Below are 25,127 nucleotides of genomic sequence, written 5' to 3'. Positions count from 1 at the left end.
TCACCATAAAGAGTCATTTTGCCCTGATTCTAGTGTGGATTCAGCTAAAAAGCAAGACACCTACAAATTCAAGTGCCTATATCCCTCCTCACAAAGTAAAATCCCTCTGGGTGGTTTCTTAAAGAATGGAAATCTCTATATGTTGTTTATCCCTTGACTTGGATAATTTATCTTAAAAGCACTTAATGTGATTAAAGGCTCAAAAACAAGAGTTGTTTGTTTGCAAAGTAGCTACTAAACCAGGAAAACATCCTGAAGGAAATGAGTTTCAAGATAGATGGTTTCAAGAGGTGGTGGTCTTGTGCTGGCAGAGAGAAAGAGCAGGAAAGCATTCCAAATAGAATCTCAGATGTAAAGGATTAAAGTCTGTAAAGAAAGCTAATGCATTTGCTTGGCTCAAAGGAAGGGGATCTCAACTGCAGAATTTAGATTTCAAACTCGAAGTAATGGGATGCCCGAATGTTTTAATAACAAAAATGGCTTGATGAAAGCTTCATTCCGGAAGGTTCTTTTGCCCTTCAATTTGTTCTAAGGAGAAGACCATTTCTGCCACCCAGGAATGGGAACCCCAACCCAAATCTTTGTAGATGAGGAAAAGCCAGTTCTTTCTTTTCTTTTCCCTTTTTTTTTTTTTTCTTTTTTGAGGCAGTGTCAGTTCTGAAAAACACTGAGACCAAGGACTCAGCAAGGCTTGGAAATGGTTTGTTATAGGCTATGAGAATGGAGAAAAGTTTGCGGATGTGAGCAGAGAGAAGAACCTGGCTTCATTCCAGCAAAAGCCAATTCCTCAGGGAGTTGTTGAAAATACCTTCTAGAAGCATCACAGCAACAGAACAACTATTTTGTTGATTATTTTCTCCAACGTTACTATATCTATTTCCTGTGTTCTCTATCTAAAATCCCTTTAAAGTCTGTTGACTGAACGAGTTGGAGAAATACCACATTTTAAATTAAATTTGAGCTTAGAAAACAAATTAATTTGATGATAATATAATTTGTGCCTCCTAGGTATATTTTCATAAAATTTCTTAGAGAGGTAGGTTTAAATAATTTCATTTGTTTCAAGAGTAATATGTTTATTTGATTTTAATATCATCAACCACTGCTGCCGCAGCAATACCCAAATCATGTTCTTTTTCTCCCCCCTCAAATCACGTTCTTAAACAAAACAGTAAGATGCAGAAATGATGGGCTTGTCTCAATATAATCCAGTTTAGAAAATATTCTTAAAAACTATGTTCTTAGAATTACTAAAAATTCTATTCCTTTGTACTTTCAAAAGACTACTTTGAGAATCATTTCATCTAAATTCTTTTCGGGATTCTGGATGATATTTAGGGCTTTCATAATATAAATCTTTAGAATGCATTAAAATTTAAAGGCACCAGGCAGAATTTTAGAGTTTGAAAGAACCAAGAGATTGTCTCGTCAAAATTTATCAACCCATTATTTAGGGAGGAGTAACAAGATGTCAGAGATGTGGCTGTAACTTGCCTAAGGTTCCCCATAGCAGCATTATGATAGAGCCCAGGCTGGAACCGAGTTTTCTAGCTCCAAACTCTGGTCACTCGATCTCCAGGGCCTGTCTTCCTGCCACAACCTTCCGTCTGATCTCTCCATGCTCCAGTTCTTTCCTTCCTCTGTGAATCCTGTATTAGGCCACCAGACAGCTCTTTCTGTTCATTTTGATCAAGCCATTCCCCAGTTCAGAACCTTAAAGGACTATAGATCTGTGGAATTACAAGTTGTCTAATAACGAGTCTGAACTGGTTATTAAAGCCCTCCCTAGATTGAAATTCTGGCTGCACAATTTATTTGCTAAATGATCTGGAACAAATTCTTTGAGCCCTCGGTTTTGTCATCCATAGAATGGAGAGAATGGTAGCTTTATCATAGGGTGACGTGAGGATTAAGAGATCATATGGGGGTGTCCTACAGCTCAGGGCATGATACTAGAAAATTCACTTTGTGTATGCTTCCACTAGCCCAGTCAAGCCATGCTCACTCTTATTCCTGTGTTCTAAATAAAGACAAATGGATTCATCTAAAAATGTGACCAAGCAGGGGCGCCTGGGTGACTCAGTCGGATAAGCGTCCGACTTCAGCAGGTCATGATCTCGCGGTTTATGAGTTTGAGCCCCGCGTTGGGCTCTGTGCTGACGGCTCAGAGCCTGGAGCCTGCTTCAGACTCTGTGTCTCCCTCTCTCTTCTAACCCCTCCCCTGCTCACATTCTGTGTCTCTCTGTCTCTCAATAATAAATAAACATGTAAAAAATTTTATTAAAAAAAAATGTGACCAATCACAATAGTAACCTAAAACATCAAAAATTCAGTGAAACGTGCTGCCCCTCATACTGCTGAGTCTGAGTGGAACACACATTCCTCTATCACTTAGCATTGCACAACTAGTTGTGCTCCGGGACTCTGAACAGCCTGCCCCAAAGCTTTATAACTTGAAATACCCTGTGGGCACTATCGGTCTTTGCTGCTTACTTATTGACTGCTTTGAAAAGCTCTCACTCTGCTGTTATTTCTTATTTCCAAGTGTTTATGGTTACACCAGCTTATTTCTCAGCATCTGCAGAATCAGTGGATGCTTTAAAAGGTCAGTTTTTTGGGGCACCTGGGTGGCTCAGTTGGTTGAGCGTCCAACTTCGGCTCAGGTCATGATCTTATGGTTTGTGAGTTTGAGCCCCGCGTGGGGTTGGGCTCTGTGCTGACAGCTCAGAGCCTGGAGCCTGCTTCAGATTCTGTCTCCTTTTCTCTCTGCCCCTCCCCACTTGTGCTCTGTCTCTCTGTCTCTCAAAAATAAATAAATGTAAAAAAAAAAAAAAAAAGTCAGTTTTTTGAACGGAAACATAGCCTTCCAGTGTCTTTAATTTTATATAAAAGAAAGACTCTAATGACTTCACCTACTATGCACAGTTACCCAAGTAGAAGATAAAACTGCAATTTTTAATAAGTTGCCCTCAAAACCGTCTCACCACCTGAACCCCGTTCTTTTTTTTTTTTTTTAATGTTTATTTATTTTTGAGAGAGACAGAGCATGAGTAGGGGAAGGGTAGAGAGAGAGGGAGACATAGACTCCGAAGCAGGCTCCAGGCTGTGAGCCATCAGCACAGAGCCCAATGCAGGCTTGAACCCATGAATCATGGAATCACAACCTGAACCGAAGCTGGACACTCAGCTGACTGAGCCACCCAGGCTCCCTGACACAAACCCTGTTCTTAACCCTGTTCTTAAACCCTGTGGTGAGAAGCCACCAGAGGGATTTTCACCCTCACCAGTGTCCTGCCTTATTCTCTGCTCCAGGACATTTTATGCTGTTAAAGCATAAAGGAACACTATCTTCCTTAAATCTCCAGCTTTGAGAAGATCACTGTGTAATCATTATAAGGGGAGGCATAATTTTACCTCCAGCATTTTAGGGTTTTTGACTGGGCCTAAGAATTAAGCTGATATAGGACAAATTAATAGAGAAAAGCATACAAATTTAAGTTTTATGTGACCTAGGAGCCCTCGTAAGAAAACAAAGACCCGGGGCACCTGGGTGGCTCACTTGGTTAAGCGTCCGACTTCGGCTCAGGTCATGATCCCATGGTTCATGAGTTCAAGCCCCGCATCGGGCTCTGTGCTGACAGCTCAGAGCCTGGAGCCTTCTTCAGATTCTGTGTCTCCCTCTCTCTCTCTGCCCCTCCCCTGCTCCTGCTCTTGCTCTGTCTCTCAAAAATAAATAACTGTTTAAAAAAACTTAAAAAAGAAAATGAAGACCCAAGGAAGTAGCAGAACCTAAATGCTTTTTTTTTTTTTTTTGAGGGAAAGAGAATCTTAAGCAGACGCCAATGCGTGAAACCCAACGCAGGGCTCGATCTCATGACCACGAAATCATGACCTGAGCAGAAATCAAGAGTTGAATACTTAACTGACTTAATCACCCAGGTGCCCCACTTAAATGCTTTTATATCGGTTGAACAAAGAAAGGCAGTTACGGAAAAGTAAAATATATGGGGAGGCTAAAGGAAGACAAATTGTTTTGACAAAGTCTGCTTGTACAGAACTCTCTCCACTTCAACTTCTCTCATCCTTGATGATAAAAATGGTACTTAACTCCTAGTATAGGGAAGACATCTTCCATATGGGGGTTTCATCTGCTTTTAGAAAGAAAAGGGGGAAGATCAGAGCACCCTTCTTGTACCTGATGTTTTTGTAAGTGCTTTTAGCTCAAAGTGATCCTTATGCCAAAGTGGCATATTTTAGAGTGGCATATTCTGCTCCCCTTCAGCATTAACAGCGAAAACATTGTTGGTGCCTTTTACAGAATGGCCCTTCCCCTTTATCTTCACCCAACCCTCATTCCTACGCTGCTATGTTGGATGGTGGTATAATGGCCCCTTCTCCCCACTACCACTCCTTGCCCCTTGCTGCTTACCGTAACCGAGAGCCCTTACTGTGTGGCACCACAAGCTCAGCTTTCCACAAAAACCTCTTCCTCTAACCCTCACTTTCCAAATAAGGAAATGAGGCTTCAAGAGGCTGGACTTGCTTAAGGACCCACAGCTGCTAGGAAGCACTAGCCCCAGTACGGAAACCCAAAGTCCATGCAGGGTCTCCTGCCTACCATGTTATCTCACTACCGACTCCCCTCTCTACCAAGCATCAAATACCCCTGGGGAGGGAGGAACGATTTTGGTTGATCCAGAGACAAGAATCTGACAAATCTTGAAGGGGGTCATTCTACAAGATAGCTAATCTTCAAAAAGTCACCTTCAGATCCTGAGATATTTAAGCAGGAGAGGATATAATGTCTGATATTTGCTTCAAAATAATCAAGGGGGGGGGGCGCCTAGGTGGCTCAGTTGGTTAAGCATCTGACCAGCTCAAGTCATGATCTCGTGGTTCATGAGTTCAAGCCCCACATCGGGCTCCGTGCAGATGGCTCACAGCCTGGAGCCTTCTTAGGATTCCGTGTCTCCCCCTGTCTCTGCCCCTTCCCAGCTTGTGCTCTGTCTCTCAAAAATAAATAAATAAGCATTAAAATTTTTTTAAGAAAATAAGCAAGAGCAAGTGGATTGAGGACATAGATGAAACAAGATTAACCATGAGTTGATAATTGTTGAAGCTGAGTGATAGAGTTCATGATATTAATCTCTCCCCATTTGTATTTATTTCAAATTGTCCATAATACAAAAATAAAAATAAAAATTTTAAACCTTGAGCTTCATTTTTTAAAAAAAAATTTTTATGTTCATTCATTCTTGAAAGACAGAGACAGAGCACAAGCAGGGGTGGGGTGGAGAGAGAGGGAGACACAGAATCTGAAGCAGGCTCCAGGCTCTGAGCTGTCAGCACAGAGCCCAATGTGGGGCTCGAACTCACAAACTGCAAGATCACGACCTAAGCCGAAGTCGGACGCTCAACCAACTGAGCCACCCAGGCGCCCCGAGCTTCATTTAAGCTTATTTATGAATGTTGACAATTATTCCTTCACACCAGATCAGAATGTACTTCTTCATGATGTCTATAATGAAGAGTCCCTCTAATTTCTCTAGAGTATAAAAAAGCTGAACACACATTCGACAATGCCTATTAAAATTTTAAATGCACGCACCTAATGGTCCAGCAATTTCAACGCTAGGAATTTATCCTACAAGTAAATTCACATATTTCATAGAGACGTACATTTAAGGATCATTGCACTGTTTTCAATAGCAAAAGTCTAGAAAGTACCTAAATGTCCATGATTAGGGAACTGTGCTAAGTCCTGTGCTATGGGTTAAATTATGCCTTCTTTATATTAAAGATACATGGATATATTGGGGTGCCTGGGTGTCTCAGTTGGTTGAGCATCCAACTCTTGATTTCAGCTCAGGTCATGACCTCAGGGGTCATGGAATTGAGACCCACATCAGCCTCCACACTGAGCATGGAGCTTGCTTGGGATTCTCTCTCTCTTTCTCCCTCTTCCCCCGTGCTCTGCTCATGCTCTCTCTCTCTCTCAAATAAAAAATAAATTTTTAAAAATACATGGAGGGGCGCCTGGGTGGCTCAGTCGGTTAAACGTCTGACTTCAGCTCAGGTCATGATCTCGCAGTCCATGAGTTTGAGCCCCACGTCAGGCTCTGTGCTGACAGCTCAGAGTCTGGAGCCTTTTTCGGATTCTGTGTCTCCCTCTCTCTCTGACCCTCCCCCATCCATGCTGTGTGTCTCTCTCTGTCTCAAAAATAAATAAACATTTAAAAACAAATACATGGATATGAATATATGATAAGGCTTCTGAAAGGATACATAAAATACAGTTACGGGTAATTGTTTCCTAGTGAAGGGACTGGGAAGGTTAGAGTAAATATGAGACCTACTTTTATTGGTTGTAAACCTTCTGTGTGTTTTTTTCTTTCAACTGAGTTCAAAGATTATGTTTTCAGTTTAAAAAAAAAAAAAGTTCAAAAAAGAAAAATTCTCAGTACATGTCCTCCTACCAAATTCTCTTTTCCTTTGGGCCAGTTCTTGGTGTATCCTGCTCTGCTCAGTTACATCTGGGACCAGGCACCCACTGCTCCCTCTGCCTGGAACACTCTGACCCAGAGCATTATGTGGCTGCCTCCTTGTTTCTCAAGTCTCAGTTCAAAGGTCACTTTCTTGGAGAGGCCTTCCCCGAACACCCATGCTAATGTATGAGCCTATTTTTTTTATCCCCTTATCACGATTTCAAAAAGAATCATCTTGTCCATCCACCTGTTACTTGTTTATCATCTGTCTCCCCCATCAGACTCTGCTCACTCCCTTCGAGAACGGGCCTGGGGACTGGTTCACAGCAACGTCCTAGAGCAGCTCCTAGAACAGCACCGGGCTCCTTGCTGAAGTGCAATAACTGTATGTTGAATGAGGGAATAAATGACTATTGTTTTTGATTAAATTAATGTTCTAATTCAAAACAGGAATGATTAAAATAATGTTCTCTGTGGGCGCCTGGGTAGCTCAGTCAGTTAAGCACCTGACTCTTGATCCCAGCTTAGGTCTCGATCAAGCCCCACCCTGGGCTCCATAATCGGCATGGAGGCTACTTTAAAATGGTACTTTAAAATAATGGTAATAATAATAATGTTCTCTGCGTGCTGAACTGGCGGTGTCAGTGTATACATAATAGTGAAGTTAGAAATGACCAACTTGAAAAAAACAAGCTCTTTCTGAAAAGCCACTTCAGTTTCGTTAAATGATTGGCATACTGGCAGAGAAGATCTTGGCACTGTTTTCCCCCAGACCTACAGCGTATGCCAGCTTCCTAGCATTAAAAGCACTGCAGAAAGCTCTACTCATTTAGCAGGCCCCAACCCTGGGTCAGGCCCCAACCCTGAAGTCCTTACCTAGCAAATGCTTTCATTAGAAAAATTCTTGGAATCCGTTCTATTCGTGTCTGGGTCCCGTCATCCACCTGTACCTGTCCTTGGAGGAAGGACATATTGTGGAAGCAGACTAGAGGCTTCAAGGGGAAAAAACTGGCCATGACTGAATTAAACACTTCAAAGTTATTACCAAAAAAAATAAATAAAACTGTCCAGAAAGGGTTGGATGTGGATCCAGGAGGTTCTGTGTATCTTGGCTCAGGAACTATAGAAAATATGGAAAGTAATCTAAAAGGCTCTTGCCCTGATGGTAGACTGACATCTCAGAGACCCTACTGGCTGATTGGGTGTTCCAGATCACCAGGAGAAGCTTTCCAGCAAAGCAGGCTTTGAGCCCAGACAGGAAGGAAGTGGGAGAGCCAAGCAGAGAGAGAGGGATTCCCCCACTTTGCCCCTTACCACATCACAGGGCATATTCAAACAGCCCAAGAAAGGATTCTACACACAAGAAAAATCAAAGACATTTTCAAAATGAATGAAAGTTCCCTGCTGCGTTCTATCCATTCTGCAAAGAAGAGAGCTGCCTTTATCAACATTAATGAACCAAAATTAACTAGTTGAGGAGTCTGCTTTGAAAAACACCTGCTGTTCTTACCCTTCTGTCCCTGTAACAATCTTGTTTCCCTGCCCCACAATCCCAGCCCTCCTCCCCACCCCCACCAATGCTCACTGCTATTATTTCTGCCTCAGAGGAAAGATTGGGGCTGGAGTTGACTGAAACGAAGCTTATGGTATTCCTGGAAATGATCTTCTCGTAGATGCAACCAAAATAGCATTGGCTCCACACTTAATAATTGATACACTCTTCAACAGCGATTGCATTTTTCGCTAAGGTACAGGATTTAAAATACAGACTGTTTTTCTCCAGTTCTTAACCGGAGATAAAATCATCCAGCTCCGGTTTGTGTGATCCCATACCCTTCTACGGCAAAACCCCAGCCTCTGTTTTCCCTGAGATACATGTCCAACGGGTTAGCAAAAAGTATGCTTTTAGTGGAAAGCTGAGAAATGCAGCAATCTGGAAGATTTACAGTTTTTAAAGGAGGTCTGGAGCAGATGCAATTACGTCGGTATAAGCCTCGCTAAGGCCTGGGTCGGAGAACAGAGCCAATGGCTCAGCAAAAAATGCTCAACTGAGTGCTGGCTGTAATGCCACGTGGCTAAGTGGCATCAGATCCTATCTTCAGCTAGGACCTTCCTATGCCTGAGAGGGACCTTGCCCTCTGCTTAACATTTGTTAGTACCGTCGGGCTTCCAAGGAGGATTTTTTCCTTTCCAGAGGAAACTAATCACAAATAAAAAATCTTTGTAGCAAAGGAACACCGAGAAGCTTTTTGTACCCTTTCACTAGCTTCTATTGTGATGGATGAAACTGCAAGAACAATTAGAGTAAATGTCAGTGTAAATCTCCAAAGAAAGAAGAAAATAGGCTTACCAAGTTCCCTTTGCCGATGCCAAGGCATTCTCTTCTCTCGATGTAGTCTGTATTTAACTTAGATGGTGTCAAGGGATCAGCAGCAAACGCTCAATGACTATACCAGTGGGCTATCTCAGTAGCAACAGATACTTCACGGAAAGGGAGAAATTGTGAATATAACTCCCATTGAATCAGCATTAGTCAGGACTTTCCATTTATAGTTCGCTGTGATTTCCCCCTAGTGACCAAGTCAAGAGTGATGTTTATATACCGTATAGATTAAACATTGCTAAGACATCCCCTCACTTACAGGACCCTTATGGAAACCAGTTTGAATGGTGCCACTCAATCCATTCTCCCAAACTGTGAAAATGCAAGGTATACAAGTAACCCTGCCACTTCATTTGAGTCCGTCACCATGGGATCCTCTAGAGGAATGTTCATTCTTGTCCTCACTTCTAACCTGCTAAATAATCAACTAGGCACATAGAGGCTGGCATCTCCGGTTACCCCTTCAGGGGGCAGCCCATTTTATCTCTGCCTTAGCAAGTGCCTTGTGGGACGTTTCGGGTATTTTTTAGATGTTGAACTATAGTGATTCATATTGCAAAAACCGATTAGGGTCAGAAGGACTTTAAGGAACAAAATGAGAACAACTTGGAATACTTGCCATCATTGAGCGTCAGTGGGTCAATCTTCTCAGTTTCACACATATCCTTGGAACTGAACATTTCAGGAGCTAAAAGAAGAACCTGCCTGAGGGCCACGAGGAGGCCTAGAAAGAAAAGACCAGTGACCACACCCAGGAAAAGGGATGGGTTCTAAGTTACGAAGAAAGTGGCCTCCAGAGACCACATTGTCAATGGGAACACTACACTTAAAGCTATCACGGGACATAGCTCCATGGAAGAGTATAACGAGACCTATCAAGACCTGCTGGAAAGACATTTGGAAAGTTAGACCCAGCTGATTTGAAGTCCAGGCAATGAGACCCGGAATCAATAAGCTGGGAATCAAGGAGACTCAGAAGGCCAGAGAAGCACACAGGTCACCAGGCATCCCAGGCTGGTCTGAGAGGCAAACGGAAGCTCATTCTCAGGAAGGCAAGGGAAAGATCTCAGACTCCCATCAGACCAGCAATACTGGCCCTCCTCCTCCCCCTCAGGTTGAGAGAGAGAAATGAGGGCTCGAAGAATCCCAGGCCTGTAATAAGGAAAGTTGGGAAGATCATGGTTATCTCAGGACAAAGGAAACTGTGCTGCTAGCTCACCATTTTTATGCTGTTTGTACAAAATCTATACTTTCATGTTTTCATTTGTGTGCGTATGTGTGTGTGTGTGTTTATTTTAAAAGCTCTTTCTGTAAAAGCTCAGTTTGTGTTTATTAAACCGAAGGGAAAGGGATTTGGGTTTCAGGGCAATAGCCACAGAGATAAATTCTAAAAACACCATAAATATTGCTCCCTTTTCCTTTGATTCAGCCTTTTATTAAGCAAAAAAAAAAAAAAAAAAAAGGACACATCTTCATGAAACTCAGTGGACCCTGGTTTAGGATCCCAACTCAACCAGGTCCCTGGGTGTCCAGCTGACTGCCTTTCTCCTTCCCCACCAATGGGTTTACAAAATTCTAATTATCTTACTTTACTTATTTTTTAAACGTTTATTCATTTTTGAGAGACAGAGACAGAGCGTGAGCAGGGGAGGGGCAAAGAGAGAGGGAGACACAGAATCCCAAGCAGGCTCTAGGCTCTGAGCTGTCAGCACAGAGCCTGACGCAGGGCTCAAACTCACAAACCGTGAGATCATGACCTGAGCCGAAGTCAGGCACTCAAGTGACTGAGCCACCCAGGTGCCCCCAGAATTCCAATTTTTATAGGCTTACAAACTCAAAGCAAATGTTATAGTTTTATTTTGCAAAATGGCAATCAATACCCTTACATTCAGAAGGAGAGAAATGACTATGGGAGCTTAAGTCTAGACATGAAACAGTAAATGTGACTGAGAAATCTAGTGGTCACAAACCACGGATATCAGTCCAGCCAAAGTCCATTTAAGCACCTTTTTTTTTTTAATTTTTTTTTTCCAACGTTTTTATTTATTTTTGGGACAGAGAGAGACAGAGCATGAACGGGGGAGGGGCAGAGAGAGAGGGAGACACAGAATCGGAAACAGGCTCCAGGCTCTGAGCCATCAGCCCAGAGCCCGACGCGGGGCTCGAACTCACGGACCGCGAGATGGTGACCTGGCTGAAGTCGGACGCTTAACCGACTGCGCCACCCAGGCGCCCCTAAGCACCTTTATATGTAGAGAGAAAGCAGAAGAGAGAATGCATATCAAAGTGTACAAAGAGGGGTGCCTGGGTGGCTCAGTTGGTTAAGCATCCAACTCTTGATTTTGGCTCAGGTCATGATCTCACAGTCATGAGATCAAGCCCCACATTGGGCTCCACAATGGGCATGGAGCCTGCTTAAGATTCTCCTTCTGCTCCTCCCCACCCCTGGAAAAAAGCCCACAAAGTATACAAAGAAATTAAGAACCCATAATGGAAACAAAAGTAGGCCTTTGAAAAAGTATTGCACATTTTATCTTAGGTGAGGAAATAAAGTTTGAAAATACAGTTGAGTTGAACATACTCAGCACCCAGATCTTGGTTTCTTTTTTTTTTTTTTAATTTTTTTTTTTTTATGTTTATTTATTTTTGAAACAGGGAGAGACAGAGCATGAACGGGGGAGGGTCAGAGAGAGAGGGAGACACAGAATCCAAAACAGGCTCCAGGCTCTGAGCTGTCAGCACAGAGCCCGACGCGGGGCTCAAACTCACAGACCGCGAGATCATGACCTGAGCCGAAGTCGGACGCTTAACTGACTGAGCCACCCAGGCACCCCCAGATCTTGGTTTCTAATGCTACTCTCCAAAAAAGGAACTCAAAAACACCGCAATGATGGCACTATGTCAAAGCAACAGACAAGTCAACGAGAAGGGCTTCCAATGGTGAAAGCTAGAACAATTTGAACAAAATGGTCAACATCACCAATGATACCTTGTGAATAGTAAGTACCCCTTGAAATGAGGTGATGAGAATGACACATTATCTCTGGTCTTCTTCCCCAAAACCTTTCCCAAACTGGCTCTTCTTCTGCTTGGCCTTTCTACCCTAATGTCCCAGCTTCCTAGCTCCAACCTCAAGTCCTTGACTTTGATAAATACCTCACTCCTTTGTCCTGACATCTCCTAGAACTGACAAACCTCTATTGGCATTCCGTCTTTGACACTTCTGTGGTAGGCAGCCTGTAAGATGACCCCCAGTGATTTCTTGGATAGTCTCCTCCTCTGGAGTACGGACTGGACCTAGTAACTCACTTCTAATCAATAAAACACAGCAAAGGTGATACAATGATATTTTCAAGATTAGTTTACAAAAAGACTGCAGCTTCCATCTTGGGTGTTCTCTCTTGTTCTCTCTCATTTGCTCACTCTGAGGAGGGAAGCCAGCTGCCATGTTGTGAGCTGCTCTACAGAGAGGCCCGTATGGCAAGGAGATGATGTGCCTGGTCAACAAATAGAGAGGACCCAAGGCCTACCAACAGCCACAGGAGTGAACTTGGAGGCCGATCCTACCCTAGTTGAGCCTTGTGATGACTGCTGCCTCAGCCAGCAAACTGACCGCAACCTTGTGAGAGATCCTGAACAAGAGACACCCAGATAAGCTGTGGCCAGATTCCTGACAACAGAAACTGAGATAATAAGTGTTGTTTTATACTGCTACGTTTTGGGGTAATTTGTCATACAGCAATAGATAACCAGTATACCTCTCAAACCCTTGTACCACCTTCATGGGTAACTCAAACTGGGTGAGCCCAACGTCACACTTAGAAACCAGATATCGTTATGCAGGGCCATGAATGAGAGTTCAAAAGGAATGAGTGGCACCCAAGAGTAGGCAGAACCTGGGGTGCCTGGATGGCTTATTCGGAAGAACATGCAACTCTTGATCTTGGGGTTGTGAGTTTGAGCCCCATGATGGGTATAGAGATTACTTAAAATAAGGGGCGGTTGGGTGACTCAGTCGGTTAAGCCCAACTTCAGCTCGGGTCATGATATCGCTGTTTGTGAGTTTGAGCGCCCCCGTCAGGCTTTCTGCTGTCAGCACAGTGCCCGCTTCAGATCATCTGTAGACCTCGCTCTCTGCCCCTCCCCTGCTCGCATGCACACACACGCACTCTGTCTCTCTCTCAAAAATAAATACTAAAATATAAAATTAAATTAAAAATGTAGGCAGAACACTTTCCTTTTCATTAATTCAAGCCAGTTTGGGAAGCCTTTTGTCAGACTGGCTAATCTAGGCTGGCTAGTTGCCAGATAATTGTATCTGATTCCTTCTAAGGCAGCTGAGCCAAGCTGTCCAAGTTCCTCATGCAAATAGATAATTTACTAATCTTTCCAGCTGTATGATAGAGGCTGACTGAGCAGTCTTCCTAATTTTAAACCCGACTGGGGAGACTGAGAGACAGTTAACAACATGCTCCCTTCCTAACTTCGACATGCTGTAGGATCATGAGGTTACTCCCGGCAGAATATAAGATATCTGTGTCTCGAATTTGTGGGAAACGTATAGTCAGGGCACAGTGGCGTCTCCAGGAAGGTTGGGGCAGATGACTTCTGGCTCTTGGTATGGGGCTTGCTCTGGAATAATGTTATTCCAGTGGTCAGCCCCTCTGGAATAAGACACATAAGCCAACTGCTTAGCAGAACCGGAGGCCCCGTGCTTCTAGAAGGCTCAGGGAAGAGCAAGAAGCCAAGGTATGGTCTTAATGATAGAACAGAGATTAGACTGAGCTTCCATTCATCCCTCAGGTCCAAGCACAGGCAGAAGAAGGCAGAAGATCCATGTCCCCCTGAAACACGTAGACCCACGCTTATGGTGGGAGGTCATCAGACCCTCAAGGTACCTGCCAGAGTCTCCTGGAAAATTTGCAAAGCATGAAAGTAACAAACTGGGACCCTGCCAAGATTACCACTGCCTAGTATGTGTTCCAAGCTCTACACGTTTTCAAAACCACCTCCAAGGCTCAGCTACTTTGAATAGCTTGTCCTATTCTTTGGCTGCTCTATCCCCACCTAACAAACTGAAGCTTGTGAGGCTTCCTGAACTAGGGTGTGGTCAGGCATTTGGATAATAATTCATGGGGACAATTTTCCCTTCTCTGGAAATGTTCTACAGGCTGGTGACCAGGGTTCTTGTCTGTGTTTTTCCTCCCAGCTCCTGGCTAGGGCTGACTGAGAGGGAATGACAGCTGGCCCAGCCTGGGACAGCCACATTCTCTTGCTGGTGGATCTGGAGCGTTCAATGAATCAATAACAACCAAGCCTCAGTGTTGGGAGCTGAATCCAGAATATTTCCCTACGGATAATGTCCATGAACCAGCTGCCGAGGCCCCGGTAGCTGTGCCATTTCCCGTTCTTTCTGAGACTTTGTACTGAGCTCCTTTTTGTCAATTCTAGGAGTCACCCAGAGAAGCTTCCCACTCACCTCTCAATAATATTTTCTTGCAACTAAAAGAAACTTAACTAACACAAACTTCAACGTATATTTATTAGCAACATCTATGTGTAGTTACTGTGCTAGATTCTGGGAATTTAAGATGCAAAGATGAAATTTTTTAAGGATTTTATTTTTATGTAATCTCCCTACCCAACATAGAGCTCAAACTCACAACCCTGAGATCAACTCACATGCTGTACCGACTAAGCCAGCCAGGCGCCCCATAAAGACGAATTAAAAAAAAAATTTTTTTTTAACGTTTATTCATTTTTTGAGAGAGACAGAGTGTGAGTGGGGGAGGGGTGGAGAGAGAAGGAGACACAGAATCCGAAGCAAGCTCCAGGCTCTGAACTGACAGCACAGAGCCCGACACAGGGCTCGAACTCACGGACCGAGAGATCATGACCTGAACTGAAGTCGGACGCTTAACTGACTGAGCCAGCCAGGCGCCCCATAAAGATGAGTTTTTAATCAATCATTATCCTAAAAGGACTTATAGTTCAATCTACATTTCTTGAACTTGGCCTCAAAGTTCTAAGTGTGGGCGGACACAGGGTCTCCTCCTACCTCCCCACTGCTGGAATCTGGACAAAGCAATGGACCAGCTTCAACCAGGGAGATGAGACCATAGCAGATGGAGGAACCATAGGAAGGAACCTGGCCTCTAAATAACCTCAAGAGGCAAAGTTACCTCCTGACCTAGACACTCATCTCAGATGTTATGCGAAAGAGAAATCAGCTTCTTTGTTCTTAAAGTCACTGAATTTTGGGCTTCTCTTTGGAACAGTAACTTAGACACCCTCTCTCCCCACGACTAATACAATCACCTCTTCAGAAACAGGGACGCTGTGGTATGGCCAGAGGTGGCCATCCTGAAGTACCTCTTCAACCAGGGCATGCCGACTCTAGCAAAGGTGACCGTGGTCAAGTTTGTTGAAGGCGAACCAACAGGCACTTGGTTATACTAATTGTGGGACCCATTAAAACTGCATTGATTAAATAAATGATTGCAGGTGCTTGGATTACAAAAAAAAAAATCTTGGGGCACCTGACTGGCTCAGCTGGTAAAGCATGTGACTCTTGATCTTGGGGCTGTGAGTTCAAGCCCCACATTGAGCACAGAGCTTACTTTAAAAAAAGAAATCATGGGTGAGACCAAGATTCATGGCTCGGCCTATGTCCCACACTTCCCTAGGCCTCCAGGGTCCTGCCAAGATGATTAATGCATTCCTTGGAACTTCTGTTGGCCCTGCCAACACTCGCTGTGCTCTGCCATGTGAACCCAGACAAATGACAGGCACCCCGAGGGCAGCTGCATTCACCCTCATCTCTGGGCCCTCTAGAAGATGGCCTGTGTTTCTGAGCCCCCCCCCTCCCCCTATGTCTGGGCCATGATTTATTTTGTTATTCTTCCATTCAACATTTATTGAGAAATCCCTATGTGCCTGGCATTGTTGTATTTTCTGAGAATACAACAATGAACAAAACTATCTGTAGTTTGGGAGCCTATGTTCTAATGGAGAAATGGAGATGATACAAAAAAAGTAAATATAAACATTCTATAAAGTACCTGACCAATACTCTTCAAAACTGCAAAATAAAGTTTAATGATATATATATTTTTTAAGTAAGTATATGTTAGGTGCTGATTAATGCTATGAAGAAAAAGCAGGGTTAAGGCTTTTAGATAAGGTAGTCAAGGAAACCCTCTCCATTCAGCAGAAACCTCAGTGAAGGAAAGGGGTTATGTGTGAGGCTTTTGGAGGAGAGGGAAAGAGAGAGGAGTGCAAAGGCCCTGAGGCAGCAACATGCTGAGTGTGTTGCAGGAATACTAAGGAGGCCTGCATGGCTTTGTCTCATGTTAGTCACTCCCTTTCTTCCCTCCCCTCTCTCTCTCCCTCCCTTTCTTCCTTCCTTTATTTCTTTTTTTTTTTTTTTTATGTTTTATTTTGAGAGAGAAAGAGAGAGAGTGCGGGTGTGAGCAGGGGAGGGGCAGAGAGAAAGGGAGAGAGACAATCCCAAGCAGGCTCCATGCTCAGTGCAGACAGAGCCCAATGAGGGGCTCAATCCCATGACCTTGAGATCATGACCTGAACCGAAATCAGGTGTCCGATGCTCAACCGACTCACCCACCTAGGCGCCCCCTACCTTCTCTTTTTTACTGAAAAAGTATGTTGAATGTTCAGTTTGGAAGGAGAACAGCTGGATGTGGCCCTGAGAATATGCTCATATGCAGCTATGAGCCCCTTAAGGCACAAGTCTTGACCTCCAGATATTACAAATAGACAAAGATAATGCAAGTTTGAAGAGCCTAGGGAAGGCATGTTGACTCAAACTTCAGTCTTCTGACATATTTCAAATACTTTTTCTTCTTCATAAAAAAAAAAATACTGTTTTTTTTTTTTAATGTTTATTTAGAGAGAGAGAGAGTAGGGGAGGGGCAGAGAGAGAAACACAGAATCTGAAGCAGGCTCCAGGCTCTGAGCTGTCAACACAGATCCCGACACAGGGCTCAAACTCACGAACCGCGAGATCATGACCTGAGCCGAAGTTGGGTGCTTAACCAACTGAGCCATCCAGACACCCCCTAAAATACTGCTTTTTTTTTTATAATTTTTTTTTAACGTTTATTTATTTTTGAGACAGAGAGAGACAGAGCATGAATGGGGGAGGGGCAGAGAGAGAGGGAGACACAGAATCGGAAGCAGGCTCCAGGCTCTGAGCCATCAGCCCAGAGCCCGACATGGGGCTCGAACTCCCAGACCGCGAGATCGTGACCTGGCTGAAGTCGGACGCTTAACCGACTGCGCCACCCAGGCGCCCCTAAAATACTGCTTTTTAATAAGTAAAAATGTTGCACCTGGGTGGCTCAGTCATTTGAGCATCTGACATGATCTCACAGTTCGTGAGTTCAAGCCCTGCATTGGGTTTTCTGCTGTTAGCATAGAGCCTGCTTTGAATCCTCTGTCTCCCTCTCTATCTTTGCCCCTCCCCCCCTTCCCCCTCTCTCTCTCTTTCTCTCTCTCCCTGTGGCTCAGTCGGTTAAGCGTCTGACTTCGGCTCAGGTCATGATCTCGCAGTTTGAGAGTTCGAGCCCTGCATCGGGCTCTGTGCTGACAGCTCGGAGCCTGGAGCCTGCTTCAGATTCTGTGTCTCCCTCTCTCTGCCCCTCCCCTGCTCACGCTCTGTCTCTCTCAATAATAATAAATAAAATGTGTAAAAAAATAAATAAAAAATAAAAATAAAATGAATAAACATTTAAAAATAAAATAAAAATTTCAAAATTCTTCTGCAGAGCCCTAAGATTTCCTCTCCTTTGCTTGTTAGGGGACATTCTCAGCGGGAGTTCATTACGCCCAGATCCTACCACTACATGTGAAAGCTTCATTCTACCATGAGATCTCTCCTTGGTTTCTGGACTCTCTAAGCACCACATATCTTTGTAGTGAGCCAAGGAAATTACCTATGTCTCTTGTAAAAGGAGCTTCGCTTTATGAGATAGACCTGGACCTTTGAATTCTGGCTTTACCACTGACTAGCTGTGTAATCTTAGGAAAATCACATACCCTCTCTGAGCATCAGGGTTTTTGTTTGTTTTGTTTTTTTCCTATCTTGCTCATTTTCAGGTTTTTGGGCTTTTTCCTTTTAAGTAGTGGAGGCGTTTAAAAAATAAATTACTACGCAAAACCTTAATGTATGGGTAGAAAAAAGAAGCCCTGCTCAGGTTGAGGGAAGGCTTGGAGAGCATAGAGCTCTATCCACTAGGTATCCCCTTCACTCCCTTTACATCCTATTCCACGTAGCCCCCAGAGGATCTCCACAAACGAGGAGCTTCAGAGAGCACTGTTTGAAAATCACAGTTCTATCCACAGGAATTCATACAACTGCACCAGCCCTGGCCTTGATCCCTCCTACTCCAGGTCCTTGCCTGTCCTTAGGTGCCAAGAGCAATATGATGACCTCATATATCCATTGGGCAACTGAGAGCCAAGAGAGAAAGCCCTTCTGCACCTGACCTTACCCTGTGTCCCAGTTTTGATTTCCAATCTGAGGACTTGCCAGTTTCCCAAGTGACTAACATCAAGAATAACCTCACTCACCAGGTGATTCTGCCTCCCGAGCTTTCTGTTTCCTTTGCTAGATCTTAACTCTTGGCGTTTGGGTAGCAATGGTGTGAGACTGCCAGTGTGAAGGATCAGCCATATAACTGAAAAGCACCAGAGGAACTTCCCTTTTAGACATCAGGTCGTCCAGGTGAGGCACGGAATGGAGATGAGGCTGGTCCATGACTATATGGACCAAGAGGCAAAGAAGATCTAAAAGATCCAAGAACACTGCAAAAAAAAAAAAAAAAAAAAGCATCAGGGCACCTGGGTGGCTCAGTCAGTTAGGTGCCCGACTTTGGTTCAGGTCATGATCTCACAGTTTGTGAGTTAGGGCCCTGCCTCAGGCTCTGTGCTGACAGCTCAGAGCCTGAAGCCTGCTTCAGATTCTGTCTCCCTCTCTCTCTGCCCCTCCCCCGCTCACTCTCTGTGTATGTGTGTGTGTCTCTCTCTCTCTCTCTCAAGACTAAATATTTAAAAAAAAAATTTTTTTTTCATGCATCAATCCAAAAGAGTCAGGCAGAGAGGCAAAAACCTCACCATGAGATTATAAACAGAGGCAAATTACAACCACATGGAACTATTGAATCCTTGAATGTAGCCAGCCCAAATTGAGATGCATTGTAAGTATAAATGTACACTGGATTTCAAAGACTTGGAACAAAAAAAGACATTAAAGGGGCACCTGGGTGGCTTGGTCGGTTAAGCGTCCGACTTCGGCTCAGGTCATGATCTCACGGTCCGTGAGTTCGAGCCCCGCGTCGGGCTCTGTGCTGACCGCTCAGAGCCTGGAGCCTGTTTCAGATTCTGTGTCTCCCTCTCTCTCTGCCCCTCCCCTGTTCATTCTCTGTCTCTCTCTGTCTCAAAAATAAATAAACGTAAAAAAAAAACGGGGCGCCTGGGTGGCGCAGTTGGTTAAGCGTCCGACTTCAGCCAGGTCACGATCTCGCGGTCCGGGAGTTCGAGCCCCGCGTCAGGGTCAGGCTCTGGGCTGATGGCTCAGAGCCTGGAGCCTGTTTCCGATTCTGTGTCTCCCTCTCTCTCTGCCCCTCCCCCGTTCATGCTCTGTCTCTCTCTGTCCCAAAAATAAATAAACGTTGAAAAAAAAAAAAAGACATTAAATATCTTTTTTTTTTTTTTAAGTAAACTCTATACCCAATGTAGAGCTCGAGCTCATAAGCTCGAGCTCAAGAGTTACACACTCGGGGCAGCTGGGTGGCTCAGTTGGTTAAGCACCTGACTCTTGATTTAGGCTCAGGTCATGATCTCTCAGTTCATGAGATCGAGCCCTGCATCAGGCTTCACCCCGAGCCTGCTTAGGACTCTGTCTCCCCTTTTCTCTCTGCCCCTCCCCTGCTGGCGTAAGCTCTCTCTCAAAATAAATGAACGTTAAAAGAAAGAGTCACATGGTCTACTGGCTAAATCAGCAAGGCATCCCAAATGTAAAACATTTTGTTAATAATTTTTCTATCGATTACATATGATCCGATATAGTTTATAATGATTCTGTTTATACTGATTACCTTGATTATGTTGAAATTGATAGTATTTTGCATATTCTGGCTTAAGTAAGCTGTGTTGTTAAAATAAACTTTACCAGGCGTGCCTGGGTGGCTCAGTTGGTTAGGTGCCTGACTTTGGCTCAGGCTGTGATCTTTCAACGCAGAGCCTCCTTGGGAGTCTCTCTTTCTTTCCCGCTTTTTGCCCCTCCCCCACTCAAGCTCTTTTTCTCTCTCTCTCTTTCTCTTTCAAAACAAATGAATAAACTTTACCTATCTCTTTTTGCTTTTTCTTAACATTTATTTATTTTTGAGAGGGAGAGATTGTGAGCGGGGAAGGGGAAGAGAGAGGGGCAGACAGAGGATCCGAAGGAGGGTCTGCACTGTCAGCACAGAGCCTGATGTGGGGCTCAAACTCACAAACCGTGAGATCATGACCTGAGCCAAAGTCGGATGCTTAACCAACTAAGCCACCCAAGTGCCCCTCTTTTTACTTTTTTTTTTTAATGTTTTTTAAAATGTTTATTTATTTTTGAGAGAGAGAGATAGCATGAGCAGCAGAGGGGCAGAGAGAGAGAGAGACACACACACAGAATCCAAAACAGGCTCCAGGCTCTGAGCTGTCAGCACAGAGCCCAATACAAGGCTCGAACCCAGGAACTGCGAGGTCATGACCTGAGCTGAAGTCGGACGCTTAACCAACTGAGCCACCTCAGCACCCCTACTTTTTTTTAATGTCGCTACTAGAAATTTTTAATTTGCATATATGGCTTATGGATATGGATAGTGGCGGTCTAGATTCTAGGCCCTCGAGAGAGGGTGAGGAAACAAAGAAGCAGGGACCATTCCAGATGGAACCTGAAGTCTTACGCTCAATGGGGAGGCAACGTTTAGAGTAACACCCTTTCAGCCTTTCTCTCAGAAGTAGCTCAGATGGAATCTCTCTACCTAGTTTGCTTGGTGGAAGGCCCTGACAATTTTGTGAAGATTCTGAAGGTGGAGTGCAGATTCCCATGGGACAGTACCCTTACTCACAGTGATCCTGGAACTGGCCCCATCACTGACTCCTCCAATATACTCCAGTGCCCACTCTAGGTTACTTGATGGATGATCAACTTCAGTTGCTTGTAATAGACAAAACCCCAAATAACGGTTGTATAAATAAGACAGGACTTTATTTCTCTCTTAACGAAAAAAATTTTTGTTAAGTTTATTTAAGTAATCTCTACACCCAACATGAGGCTCAAACTCACAATCCCTAGATCAAGAGTCACATGCTCTTCTGACTGAGTCAGCCAGGCACCGAGGAAAAAAACTTTTTGAGAGATAAAAACTTCTGTCTTGTTTTGCTACTTTTTGGGGGGACTTAGTCTGTTATATGCAACAGAACCTAGTGAGAAGCATTGCATGGATTTCTAACAGCTATCTTGGACCGTGAGGCAATAAGCTAGATGGGGCAGCAAGATAGGCCCCAGGAACTGAGGTCCTGGGGCACCTGGGTGGCTCAGTCAGTTAAGTGGCCACCTCTTGGTTTCGGTTCAGATCACGATCTCACTGTTCGTGGGTTTGAGCCCTGCATCAGACTCTGCACTGCACTGGCAGCTGGGAGCCTGCTTAGGATTCTCTCTCTCTCCCGCTCTGTGCCCCTTCTGTCTCTCAAAATAAATAAATAAACATGGGGCGCCTGGGTGGCTCAGTCGGTTGAGCAGCCGACTTCGGCTCAGGTCAAGATCTCGCGGTCCGTGAGTTCGAGCCCCGCGTCGGGCTCTGGGCTGACAGCTTGGAGCCTGGAGCCTGTTTCGGATTCTGTGTCTCCCTCTCTCTGACCCTCCCCCGTTCATGCTCTGTCTCTGTCTCAAAAATAAATAAACGTTAAAAAAATTTTTTTTAATTAAATAAATAAATAAACATTTAAAAAAAAGAAAAAAGGCATTCAGGTCCTGAATAACAATGGAGCTATCCTTGGTTTATTGTCTCATGGTTCAAGAGGTCTATTAGAATTCACGTTCCAGGCAGAAGAAAAGTGAAAAGGGAGGGACTAAGAGCTTTTCTTTCTTTTTAGGGAGATTCCCCCAAAGTACCCTATAATGCTTCTACCTGCATTTCATTGGTCAGACTTGGTCACATAGTACACCAACTTCAAGAGACACTGGGAAATGCCTTTTTTAAAAAAAAGATTTTAATGTTTATTTTTGAGAGAGAGAAAGAGAGCAAGGGAGGGAGGGCAGAGAGAGGGAGACAAAGAATCTGAAGCAGGCTCTAGGCTCTGAGGTGTCAGCCCAGAGCCCAACGTAGGGGTCGAACTCACAAACTGAGAGATCTGATGACCTGAGCCGAAGTCGGACACTTAACTGACTGAGCCACCCGGGCTCCCCAAGAAATGCCTTTGAGAAAGATGAGTTACTGCCTTGAGTAAAATCATTGTTGTGTCACTAAGAAGAGGAAAATGAATACTGGAGTAACACATTTGTACCTGTTGATGATCTGCATCATTCTGAAAGGATGCACAGAATTGTCCTGCAGCTTTCAGCATGACCATGTAGATAAAAGACAGGGTATAGAGCATTGACCCCCCAAAGATCTCCCCTTCTGCCTCACGAAGAATGGAGAGGGCATACAGCCAATCAAGTCTATGCACACAGAGGCAGGCTGTAGACCATCTCTACGGCAATCCTGCCTCATTGGCAAGTTGGATGATTAGGATAGTGGTTCCCTCGTACCTCACGTTTGAGCATGGCACAGGTATGCCTGTCAGTGGCTTTGTCGGGCTCAGCTGGGAATTTGTCAACCAAATCAGCCTCCGAGCCTCACATCTGCCACTAGAAAGGAGCTGCGCCTTCCTTACTCTCTGCCTGGAAATTTCAAAATGCCAGAGAAGGACTCTGGATGGTCCAGCGTGCATCACACGTCCTGTCCACTCACAGGGGTTGAGTGGGGTGAAGGAAATTAAAGGGCCCAGCTGTACACAGACAAAATAATGCCCATTACAGCCAATAGTGGGCGTTAGCCTCGTAGAACTTTCGTTAAAATGAGAAGTGAAAATGATGTGAGTAGAACAAGTATTTCCCCTTTATTGTGAATCACCCCCCCCATTTGATATTTGCCTTTTAGTTTTAGCCATTCAATAAACACTGCAAAGCACCCATTTTGTACTACACTCCTGTACCCTGCTGTATCCTTTTTTCAGTCAAAGTAACAGTTGATTGGTTTATAGCTTTCACCAAATCCGTTTCAGTCCTAAGGATATACTTCAGCCTCTTGATAGGATTTAGGTATTCTCCAAGTCTTCTCCGTAATACCTATTCTAACCACTTATCCCGTTGAGGCCCCTACCTAGATGGCTACTGTCGGTTGCTCTGTGGTTGTAAATAACAGCAGCCCGCTCAGATCGGCTTAGGCAAAAATGAAGACAGAAGCCATGAGTCCAAAAAAAAAACAAGGGCCTTGGGAGGGAAATCTGGAAATGGAGGGCTGTGAGGAGCCAAGGCAGCCATTTTCTCTCTCTTTTTTTTTTTTTTTTTTTTTTTTTTTTAGCTTATTTTCCCTGTCTCTGTCTCTCTCTCTCTCTCTTTTAGGGGTTACATTGATGTTCCCTGCTTTATTCTTTCTCTGCAGATGAACTTCCTCTGTGCTCACAGAAAAGATAGCTGACCTCCCCCCCTGCCAAAATTCCAAAACGTATGTACTCCTAGATCAAGTACAGAGACTCATGAGAGTACTTGTCATACTCTCACATTCTTGAGTAACTGACTCCCCTGAGTCAGGGGTCTTTCCCTTGTTCCCCTGTGAATGACAGACATGACCCTGATCCCCTGCTCTGTGCAGGGAGTGGGAGTGTGGGTGAGTTCTCAGAAAATGTAGGTCGGGGCATCTGGGTGGCTCAGTCAGTTACGCGTCTGATTCTTGATTTCAGCTCAGGTCATGATCTCTCGGTCACGAGTTCAAGCCCAGCGTTGAAACTGAGCTCTGCGCTCAGGCGGGAGCCTGCTTGGGATTCTTTCTCTCCCTCTCTACCCATCCCATGCCACGTGCTCTCTCTGTCGCTCAAAAATAAATAAACATTAAAAATTTTTATGTTTATTTTTGAGAGAGTGAGAAAGAGTGCGGGGGGGGGGGAGGGGCAGAGAGACAGAGACAGACAGAACCCAAAACAGGCTCCAGGCTCTGAGCTGTCAGCACAGAGCCCAATGCGGGGCTCGAACCCATGAACCTTGAGATCATGACCTGAGCCGAAGTCGGCACTCAACCGACTGAGCCACCCAGGCACCCCAAAATAAAATAAACACTTACAAGAAAAAAAAGAAAATATAGGTCATGGGCTTATGTTGTTACAATTTTCCTGAGAGCTTTTTTTTTTTTTTTTAATTTTTTTTAACGTTTTATTTATTTTTGAGACAGAGACAGAGCATGAACGGGGGAGGGCCAGAGAGAGAGGGAGACACAGAATCTGAAACAGGCTCCAGGCTCTGAGCTGTCAGCACAGAGCCTGATGCAGGGCTCAAACTCACGGACCGCGAGATCATGACCTGAGCCGAAGTCGGCCGCTTAACCAACTGAGCCACCCAAGCGCCCCTTTCCTGAGAGCTTTCTGTTACAGATCCTCAAATGTGAAGAGGATGGTACAGAACACCAAAGACCACCTGGTCCATTTCGTGCCTGGCTCCTTGGCAATGGCTGGTAGTTGACAACCAACTAGTATCTGACCTTGAACATTCCATCCTTTGATTAACACAATGGTTTGTTCCGGTCTCACAGAATAGAGGCCTCTATTACCCCAGGTCCATGTGATAACAGCTGTGGAAAACAGTCTGGTCATGTGACCATCAAGATTTTTAATCCCAGAAGAGTTATCCTCAAGTGAATTCTCAAGTGGATTAACTAATGTCACTTGATTTATGGATTTGTGACATTGTAACAAGAGACACGTATGAAAAAGTGCTAGATTCTTAGTTCATTCTACAATTTTCCCCTCAGCGATCCTCTCCACTTCTGTGGTTTTAACTGTCACCTGTAAAGAAAAGACTCATAAATCTTTATCATAGCCCTGCTTTACATTCAGCTCTAGATATATTTCCAACCAAGCTGGATATTGCTATAAATAGTCCAAATTTATCATGACCAAATCAAAACTATCTTCCCCTACAAATCCGTGTTTACCACATAACC

At 44.3% G+C, this 25,127-nt stretch overlaps 1 protein-coding gene across 1 annotated transcript in view; it reads left to right on the top strand.

Moving 5' to 3' along the window:
- Positions 1-25,127, top strand: part of MTA3 (metastasis associated 1 family member 3) — a 216,213-nt gene that overhangs the window by 584 nt on the left and 190,502 nt on the right. The window lies entirely within an intron of this gene.

Source organism: Felis catus, chromosome A3, assembly GCF_018350175.1.
Source record: "Felis catus isolate Fca126 chromosome A3, F.catus_Fca126_mat1.0, whole genome shotgun sequence".
NCBI classification, from domain to species: domain Eukaryota; kingdom Metazoa; phylum Chordata; class Mammalia; order Carnivora; family Felidae; genus Felis; species Felis catus.
This window is presented reverse-complemented; position numbering and strand designations above follow the sequence as displayed.